We start from the raw sequence: 10944 nt of genomic DNA, 5'->3' as shown, positions 1-10944 counted from the left end.
ATACAAAATTGCATACAATGCGCATATTGTTTGCAAGTATTGCATACAAGAGGTAGAAATACTTGTAAATTCAATCACTTTTATGCAATTTTTGCGAAGATAATGCGCTCAATTGCGTACAAGTCGACAATTCCATTCAATTATGCACATATTGTTTACAAGTATTGTATGCAATTCTTGTAAACAGTATGCAATTGTGAAGATGAATCCTGCTAAATTGACATGGACCACTGATCTACATTCCAACAATAATTTCTATTTTCAGGCATAATCCCTTAACCAATATCCTACTCTACATTTCCATTTTGAGGTTAGTTTACATACAAATTGAGCACATAAAATAAGAATTCCTAATTAATAATAAGTACATGAATCAACAATCAATTTTACATTTCTCAATACATAACCTTCACATGAGAAAACAACTCTGTTTGCATTACTAACGTTTATGTGTAGTTTATTTGTTCTGACATGCAACGCTAATTGATGACATTTTTAACTTACAGGCACAGCACACAACACACACATCAATATTGATTATGATCATGATCATCTTACATTCTAGGGCGTTTTATTTACATTATGATAACAAATTGGAATCAATAAATGTGTACATGCATTCAATTCCCCAAAAAGAATCCCATTAAAAAGTCCCGAATAACTAAATGACGATCGATTTGGGTCACTGTAAGCATTAAAGTGAATTAATTGAATTTTTATTGAAAATTGATGAAATCATTTAAAGAATTAATGAGGGAAGAAGGCTTATAATGATGACGGTGATTATTAAAAAGAAGTAGACATGGAAATGACTGTGCTGTGTGAGGAAATAAAAATGAATTAAATTCTTTTCGATTCATAATAATAAAAAAATGAGAAATGATTTAATGAGGCTTAAGTGATGAAAATGTGTTGGAAATATTAATAAAAATGAAACGTGATTAGAATTTTTAACAAATAAAATTAACATAAATTCTATCGTATGAGATGCCGAGAAATCTCTATGAGACACATATGTGCACACAATGGACACACATTTAGCACATTTATGCACAACAGATGGGTGGGATTTTTCATCTCAACATGACTGATTTTTTCGTAAATGATAAACGATTTATGGATTGTTTTTTTGTGTTTCGTAAGTGCTGAAAATGTTACATGCTTGTGAGATTATTTTGATCTTACATGATGAGATAGTTATGCTGGAATTTGGTGCACAAACAAAGAATATTCTTTGAACAAAATTTTTATACAAATGAAGTTTTTTGTTTTTACTGATAATGTGTTAATTAACGAAAAATTTTGTGAAATGAAGCTTTTAGCGTTAAATTCTTGTAATAATTAAGTCTTATGAAAGAAAGATCATTCATGTCATTTTCTTGCATTTTAAATTATAAAGGAATGGAATTTTGAATAATTTTAACAAATTAACGGCTTTTAGATTTTTGAATTATGATCAAAGTGTTACTTTTCTCCTAAATTCTATCTTCTCGGTAAAACAAGTCCTCTCAGATACAAATTGCAAATGGATTGAATTGCAATTTCGGATAAGTCACTGCCCAACATAAAAACTAATATTCAGTAAATTTCAATTCACTTCCCAATAAATTTATAAACGATAATTGATTTTTATCATCTAACGGTTTTTTGGAATTCAAATTGTCTAACAGTTGTTAAAAATTCAAATTTATTGAAAGCAACGCTTTGAAATATGTTTTCTTTTGTATATGAAATGAAAACTCATTAATTAACGTGTATAGATATGATTTAGCGCTTCCAGACCTATCGATATTGGACTAACTCGATGGAATAGAACTAATGTATCCAATTAGAGCTTTCTAAGAGGTCTGTGATACCCAGTTTTGATAATAAATTGATATACAACAGGAACAATCTACTTCCAGAAATCGATATTTGAACTGCTCCAAGACCTTCTAATAATGTCCAACAGTAAGTAGGTAGTAATTTATTAATATTAACATTTCCCATATAAAACCTCCAATCCCCTCAACAATGCGTCTTATATCAACATTTACAGTCACAAATTATCTCACTTTTTCCCATTGAATGAATAAAATCCAAGTCAAATATTAAGCATGGCAAATATGTGTCAATTTTAATATAATCATTTATTGTTATTATGTATATGCCATGATAAATGACGAAAGGCATGCAGTCTAGTTATTTTTCCTCCTTCCTTCATTTAAATCTCTTTTCATTTACATCTGTCTGATACTGAATAAAATTTTTGTTCCCATCACAGCATGACATTTTGATGTTTGTAAAAATATTCATACTCAATTAGTAATTGATTGCGAATTCACATTGTCAACATTCATTAAGGTATTGGGGGCCTTTAAACATATTTAGTTCGCTCGTGTAGAGCGAGAGAAAGACGAGGAAGTAAATAAATTAAAGGATTAATATCGTATCAACCTAAATATCTCTTTTTTTATATTTCATTGAATGAAAAGCGTAATTTCACAGTTGTGATTTTCAAGTTCACGGTATGAGACACACTCAAATGCGATTTATAAGCCAACCTTAAATCAAATATTATGGTTACCAATTTTTCACTGTGCTGACAAACTTTGCTTATTTTTTTATGGATGCCATGCTAATTTGAATCGCATGGATTTTGCAGAGCATTAACATAGTTTCTGCTCATATGCCAATTTCTTCTTGATTTAAGGCCGATTTCTTTTACCTAAATGAACGATTTAAAGATAATTTAATTGAACAAATAATTAGCTATGCTACGTTAGATGTTCATCGTACTGGAATTAATCTTTTTTTAGGATGATTATCTTTTGTTTTATTATTTAATGTCTTTATTTTCTAAAGATCATTTTCATATTATGAAGAAAATTTCTTTTATAAATATTGGAATACTAAGGGATTATGGAGAATTATGGTGAGGCTTATTGGTCAGAAATAACAATGAAATTTTAAAGATTTTAAGGGGAAACCACAAAATAGATTAAGTTTAAATAAAATCAAGTACATTTGAATGAGATAATAAACTTTTGTATTTTTCTGAGAACTGCTACAATTAATTACGATCCGACAAAAGTATGAAAGTATGCGCATATTGTTTTCAAGTCTTGCATACAAGTCCTATCATTTACATAAAAATTATAGCATTTATGCACAAAACCTGTATATAATGCGCGCATAATGCGTATAAATTAACAAGAAATTCCATTAATTATATGCAAGACTTGTAAGCAATGTGCGCATAATCATATAGCGGTGCGCATAATGCGAAAAGTGTGCGCATAACACCGAATCCTATAAAACTAAGATTCAATCCATTAAAATTCAAACTTTTGAAAACCGTTAAAATTTAAAATATCCAAAAAGCATTAAATCATTTTAAAAATTAATCATAATTTTCCCAATGCACTCTGAATCAGCAGCTAATTTATAGCCTGCAATATTGAACCACAACAAATTGAATCCACATAACAGTTTAATAATTTATCATGATAATTTTCATACAATTAACACCAACATTTGTACAGTTTGAAGATCACTTAATAAATCATATTTAATTCCTTTCTCTTTGAGAAATTACAGAACCGTTTTTCCGTCGACTAATTTCGACATATCTCATTTATGAAGAGAGAAGTAAATCCATTTGTCATGTGCTACCGAATTCGCAAGACTCTGGCTTTGAAACACTTATTTACAATGACACTTATTACATACTACTCTTTCGTACGGTCGACCTTAATGCAACTCAACCGAATTGAATGTAAAGTCCTACCTAACCCAGCAAAAAAAAAAAAAATAATATTATTAAAAGCAATTTTTGCCGACACAGCAGATAAATGAAAGCAAAGAGATAGTTCGAGAGAATGCAAACTAGAATTTAAATTCTAATATGAGTGTAAAAAAGTATAAAAATCAGAAACTATAGAGAAAAGAGAACACATAAGACACCGTTAAGTAAGAAGCAGACAAAGTCAAATTATGAATCTGTTTGTTTTTAGCATTTCTTTCACGAAATTCTTCCGAATGATTCTCGTGTGTTTCTTTTGTGAGAAAGAAAATGTTATTGAGGTAGAGAATTTAGCTTGAAGCAGTGAAACTGGCGCTTTTCTGTGGAGTGGCTAGCTTAAATGTGTGACTTTTAACGATTTTCTAAATTTCAAATTTTAACGATTTTTCAAAATTTGAATATTTTGCATCACTGACGTAAAAATTCAAAAATAATTTAACGGTTGAAAATCAAATTGAAATTCTGGCTTCATTGTCAAAAACTTTTGTGTAAATTGATGCGAAATTTCAAAATCAGTTTTACCGTTAGAAATGCCAAAATTCTCTAATTCTCAAAACAGCAAGAACAAACCCACATATTATCCAAACTGAGTATGGTAGCACCTCCAATTTGAGAATTACAACCTTAAAAGTCTTCTTTAGTGCTCATTACTTATAAAGTATAGGAATTATGGGAAGAGAAAGAAAAGAAAATTGTTGTTAAAGAATTTCTCTCTAACTGGATAATCTTTTAAAGACCTGCAAAATCCACTTCACACAGAATGTACAGAAATATTAGACCTTTTATTCTACCTGCCATGACAATAAAAACGAGAATTTATCTTCAGATAATTTAGATGTTTTTCTTGGAGAATCGATTGTATGCATAGCTAATCACACACCATAAACGGACAGAGAAAACTATTTGACAGCATCAAATAATACGAGTGTACCGATATGTCAATAAATCATTATTGATTCCAATGCTTACGGCTTTTTCAATACTTTTTACTCAAAAAATACTTTTTTTTGTGTTTTATTACTTTTTCCAGCAAATCCAATTAAATTTCGATTTGGTTCTGATGTCCTACGATGTGTCTGAGTTATGTCTGTATATGCCAGACGTTGAGGGTGCTTGAAAATTAGTAATCGAAAATACATGACTTGAATTTTATTCAATGTGAAAATTGTGTATTATTTTAAAAACATACGCTTGTGCTTGTTGTGATCAAATCTGGTCCATTATTCATGCTATAGTTTGCACTATTCTGAAATTTAAAGAGAATTAAAGCCATTGATTTATTGGGAAATTTTCATTTTAATTTGTTATAAACTACGTACGTAAAGGTTACGTTTACGCATTAATACGTACGTAATGCTTACGTTTTCATAAATATACGTACGTAAATCTTCTACGTATACGTAAATTTGCTCAAATTTCACACAAGAGAAACATTGATAATTCAGCCTTGTCCAATAGCAATTCTCAACAGTAATTAAATTTCCAAATGACTATAAACATAAGCAATAATTACACATGAATCAATTTCAAATTTCCTTATTGTATATCCTGCAAATTTCAAATTATCAACTTCGATTTCTGCACAAACGCTTCCCGAACGTGTTTATGACAATAAAAAAAGTAGAAAATTTGCATATCAAAGGTATATCACGTTTGCTACTCATTGCGAAAGCGTCAGGGCAAAATGAAAATAATTAATTAAATTGGCTAACTAATTGAATCACAATGGAACGAGAGGAAAACGAAATTAATTTTGATTATAATTTTTTTAAAAGTTTCCGGTTGTTCTGAAAATGGCATCAGCTGCCGGAAAAATTTGGTCTGGAATGGGAAGAGAGTGAGAATCACGCTTAAACTGCCCAACGGCAGTAACATAGCGGTTGTAGCGTGAAAACAATATATTATATTTTTTTGTTGCTGCTACATGAAAGGAACAAAAAAATGTTAAATTCTGGCTGTCCAAAATGGCACTATGATGTATTTATGAACAGTGCGGAGTAAGAGAATGAAAATAAATCAACATCATGAATAGTTGGATGCTGAACAATGACAATAATAATAATATAATCCTTTATTTACTTCAGTACATAGGTCGGAACAAAAAAGAGTCTAACTTGATATCAACCTCGTCGGTTTTAAATCAAATACATTAATGGAAAGTGATTCGTAATATGACATGATGTTTGCTTTGAGCAATTGAAATGTGGTCAAAAAAAAGTTTACAAAAAGACCAATTAGAAAAAAAAAAAAAAAAGAATAAAAAATGTTATTTATATAAAAAAAACAGGTTAAATAAATTAAGGACGAGGTTTCGGCAGCTTGTGTTTTGCTCGAAAACTCAGTGAATCGTAGCTGTATTGGCCAAGTGATGATATTAACTCATTTGAATGGTGTGCAACTTTAGAATAAAAATTGTTGGTTAAGCGTGATATGAAATCTGACATTAGAGGAATATTTGCTGAGTTGTGAATATCATTGACTGATTTGAAATCAGTCCAATTGATATTGAGGATCATTCGGAGGATTTTGTTCTGGAACAGCTGAAGCTTTTTAATATGGCAGGATGCAGCATTTGCAAAAATTGGACAAGCATAAGTTAGAATCGGCCTGATGAGTGATTTAAACACTCTTATTTTTGAGTCCACAGAGGCAAACGACTTTCTAAAAAGTAGGCAATATAGACTTGAAAAGCTAGCAGCACTAGCTTTTTGGATCGAACGGTCAATGTGTTGCTTATATGTCAATTTCCGATCGAGAATAACGCCCAGATATCTAACTGACTCCTTCCAGTTGAACGACTGGCCGTTGAAGCTGATAGAGTCGTTCTCTAAACTCCGGATCATTTTCGTCGATTTAGAGAAAACAATAAACTCTGTCTTTGATTCGTTCAGTTTGATTTTCCAGTCATGGAAAAAGCTTTGTAGACGACATACCGTTTTGGACAATTCAGATTTAATGGACTTAAGATTCTTCCAAGGATATTGTACAAAGAAGGCTGTGTCATCAGCGTACAAACAAAGATGACCCTTTGATGGAATTGGGACATCATTGATGAACAGATTGAATAAATGTGGAGCAATAAGAGAGCCTTGTGGCACTCCAGACGTGACATCAAAGGTATAAGAGAACGACTTTTGACATACTACGAAGGCTGAACGATTGGCGAGAAATGATTGCAACAGCTTGATTAAATATGTTGGATACTTATACATAGCGAGTTTGTGGATCAATCCATCGTGCCAGACACTGTCGAAGGCTTTGCGAAGATCGAGCAAAGCCATCCCGGTGCTCTTGTTTTCATTAAAGCCAAATGAGATTTTCTCGGATATCCTTAGAATTTGATGAATGAACAATGACGACAACGATGATGATGATAAAATGCACACATAAAGTGTCCAGAACATCCGACTTAAATCTTTTTATTATTATCCGACAATGAGAGCAACTTGCTTACTTGGATGAGATTATTAAGGCAGAAGTGCGTAGGCTCATGTTAAAATGAGGAAATGGCAATTTATGTTTAATTAAAGTCACAAAAAAGAAGAGAAGAATAATGATTATAATGATATGGTTTAATGCTGTACGTGATTAGAATACAAACAATATTTCAACCCAGTGACACTTCTGTGTACGGAAAGAGAGCTACTGCCAAGAGTATTTCATAATAATAACAATAGCAAAACTATACTGACCAGTGTTGTTATTTGAGGGAATTGTGTGTGGGATATTTCGGTCTGTTGTTTTGATTGGGTAGTGATCAGGTGTCTTGAAGTTTTAGGAATTGGATGACTAAGTCAAAAGGAAATGTTTACACTAAACTGGATGTTTATTTTTTTAAGAATCAGTTCTAACCTATAACTGTATTTCTTTTAATTATAGCAAATATGTCTCGAATGTTCCATGAAGGTACAGGATTTCGGCTTGATATGCTTCCTTCAAGCCTTGATATGCTGATCGACACACGCTGAAATAGATAATTCAAGGAATTTCAAGATTCGGGTATATTTATAAAGATCCAGCTTTAAAATCTGCAAAGTTGTTCCTTATTTCCGTACAATGATACTATATATCGACAGCAAACATCCAACACTGCTACACTGACTCGATTGGCTCAAGTAGGAAGACAAACAAAATTATTTGTGTTTTATACACACTCATATTCATGCTTGCAAGCACATTGACAACCAATTTTGCTTATTTCATTCCTACATTCCTCACCCTCAACAAAAATAATGATAATAGAATTTCATCTGAATTATATTCTTTAGGGTATATAAGTTTATTGATGAATTTCTCTCATTTCCGATTTCGTAGAAATGCATTTTTTTAAGGCATAAAACATCAACGAAAGTTGATACTTTGTTCATATTTTGTCTGATGGATGTAGAACGTGATTCTCATGAAATTGAGAATGTAGGAATAGGAAACTCGCTACAATTGAATGGGGAATTTTTTTTATGATTACTGTATGGGTGTCACATGTCACTCTTTAATATACTGATTAATGATGACTAACTGGATTAGATCATAAACGATAAAAAAATAAGTGATAATGATCGTTGTGTTATAAAAATACATGCGGTCGTTCACTTATGGACTAGATGTGACATCGATTGATACTTTTTGATCGTGTGTAGCTATCGATAAAATGGTATAAAGACTGTAAAGTGATTGATATTAAATTGGATGTTAGTTAGAAATTTAACGGATTTTGAGATTTTAAATGTTGGTGATCATGAAAGGAGTTCCTAACATGTTCTTGGGACCGATTTCTCTGGTAAGAGTAGGATACGGTATAGGTACCCCAATGGTATGTGACAGTGGCACACCAAGTACGGCAAAGTAGTATTTCATACAAGTGGTAGTGCCACTCGATCAGGATCGTAACTCGGTGCGCCACTGTTCCATACCAGTGTTGTGCCTATTCCGTGCCGTATCGTAACACCATCGGAGTAATCAGCCCCTGATTTTTCATTCTTAATGATCTTCATATTTTCCCTAAAAATCAGTCACAGTGACTGTTTAAAAAAATCCCATTTTTCGACCCTCTTGAACATAATAATCATCATATGTGCTGCATATCCTTTTTAAAAAAATCCCAATTTCATCCTACATATTGCAATTTATTAGGTCTACTATGATTTATAATTCTAATGATCATTATGAATACTTTTGCTTTTTGGCACTCAGGTAGTGAACTCATAAAACATCCTAAAACAGCATGCGATGGCGTCAAGAATGTTATTGTTTCGGTTCTTCTGTAGAGGCAGGATTTAGTAAGGCTAAAAACAACACACAATTCAAAATGTGATACGGTCTAGCTGCAATCCCGAGAATTATGCTGTAGAAGAGAGAAAATTTTCTTTCATTCATTGAATAAGTACAAGCATGCAGTTTTTTTTTGTGTTCTGCATGCATGTTTGCTTTTAAAAATTAAAAATTCACGTTTGCAGACGATTGAATAACAATAACAATCGTACATATGTTTCAAAAAAATGAAGCATAAATAAATATAGTTCTGTAATTTCATACAGTTAGGCTAAGACAATGGTTGGTTCATTAGTGATGTCTGGAATATATGGGGAGTGTGTCTATAGATGGGTTTGTAGTATTTTAATGGCATTTTGAGGTTGGGAAGTGTCTAAGACAGTTAAGAGCAATCTGTGTGCCGTGAACCGTATGTTGTGTGAGGTTTCGGTCGAGGCTTACTGCGAAATACAAAAAGTTATTCAGCAATGGTCTAAGATCGCGATTTCAATAGATTCTTGAGATCCAGATCATCCCTGGATGTCTCAATCCCAACTCACGAACTCTTAAGGATATCCATTTCTTAGTCTACGTCACTTTCGATCGATCCCTAACTTAACTAAGTTTTCTTTAGTACATGATTGTTTTGTTTCTTTTCCCTACATAAAACTGCTTGTTATGCATGAACGTTTCCTCATTTCTTTTTTCATTCCTCCCGCCTCACTCGAATTATTGACTTTGAAACAATTAAAATTTAATTCTATAAACACAATTTTTTTAAATGTGTGTGAATCAGTAAGTTCTCCACGCATATTAAAATTAAATCTCGATTTTTGCCCTGAATATTTCAAAAAAAAAAAAAAAAATTAGCTATAATTCATTTCAGATTGCGAATTATTTATTTATTTGTAGGGAGAACAAATGTTTGTTAGTCATTTAAAATAGGAGATTCTGCGTCTGAATTTTATTCGTATTTGAGATTTCAGAGTGGCTAATAAATTTTAATTTATTGCTTTTTGCATATCTCTTCCGATTTTTATTATTATTTTAAAATTGATAATGAAACATAGTTGTTGTTAGATTAAGCATGTTGAAGGCTATTCTATGTCGCAGAATTTTTTTTTGGGGTTAAAGCTGAATTTTAAAGTCAAATTTCGTAAAAAACATAGAAATCAAGTCAGATCCATACAAAAGTAAATGTTTCAGAACCATATAACAGTTTTAATTCCATCTAGAACAATACAACAAAATATTTATAACCTCACAAAAATTTACATATCAAAACCTTACAACATCATCAGAATTACATAACATTTGTGTGGTTCCAAATTTTAAAATATTTTTAACCGTTAAAAATTTAAAATTTACTCCAATTCATTAAAATCAAAGGAAATCGCAATAAAATCCAATCCAACAATGTTTAATGAGTCCAATTTATGTTTATTAAGACCTCTAAAAATCGTGTCAAAAATTTTATTGCCAGACACATCCTCCCATGTCATAAAAATGACGATTAAAATTATCAGCAACATTTTAAATTAAATTTAATTACATTAAGGAGGTATATTGGATTATTGTTATTATGTTCAACTCCCGGAAATGACATGTTCAGTGAAATATTTTTTCGTGCCTGTAAATGGATAGTACGTTTGGGTATAATTATTAATAATGTCATATATGCAAAATACCTGAAAGAAATGATAAGGAAGAAAGGGACAAAATTATTATAATGAAATAGGCAGTCATTGTTGTTGTCATGGGGGAAAGTGCAAGTTCAACAAAAAAATGAATTGTTTTGGAGTCGGCTCATGCATTGCATAGAGAGAGAAATTTATATCAGGATATGCTGGTGCAGAATTATAAATTCAGCATAATGCTGCTTTTGTGCTACATAAAAATGTATATAAATAATA

The sequence above is a fragment of the Chironomus tepperi genome, unplaced genomic scaffold (genome assembly GCF_022539635.2).
Source record: "Chironomus tepperi strain 1889 unplaced genomic scaffold, CSIRO-AGI_Ctep_v1 contig_445, whole genome shotgun sequence".
Taxonomy (NCBI): domain Eukaryota; kingdom Metazoa; phylum Arthropoda; class Insecta; order Diptera; family Chironomidae; genus Chironomus; species Chironomus tepperi.
Note: the sequence above shows the minus strand (reverse complement) of the source record.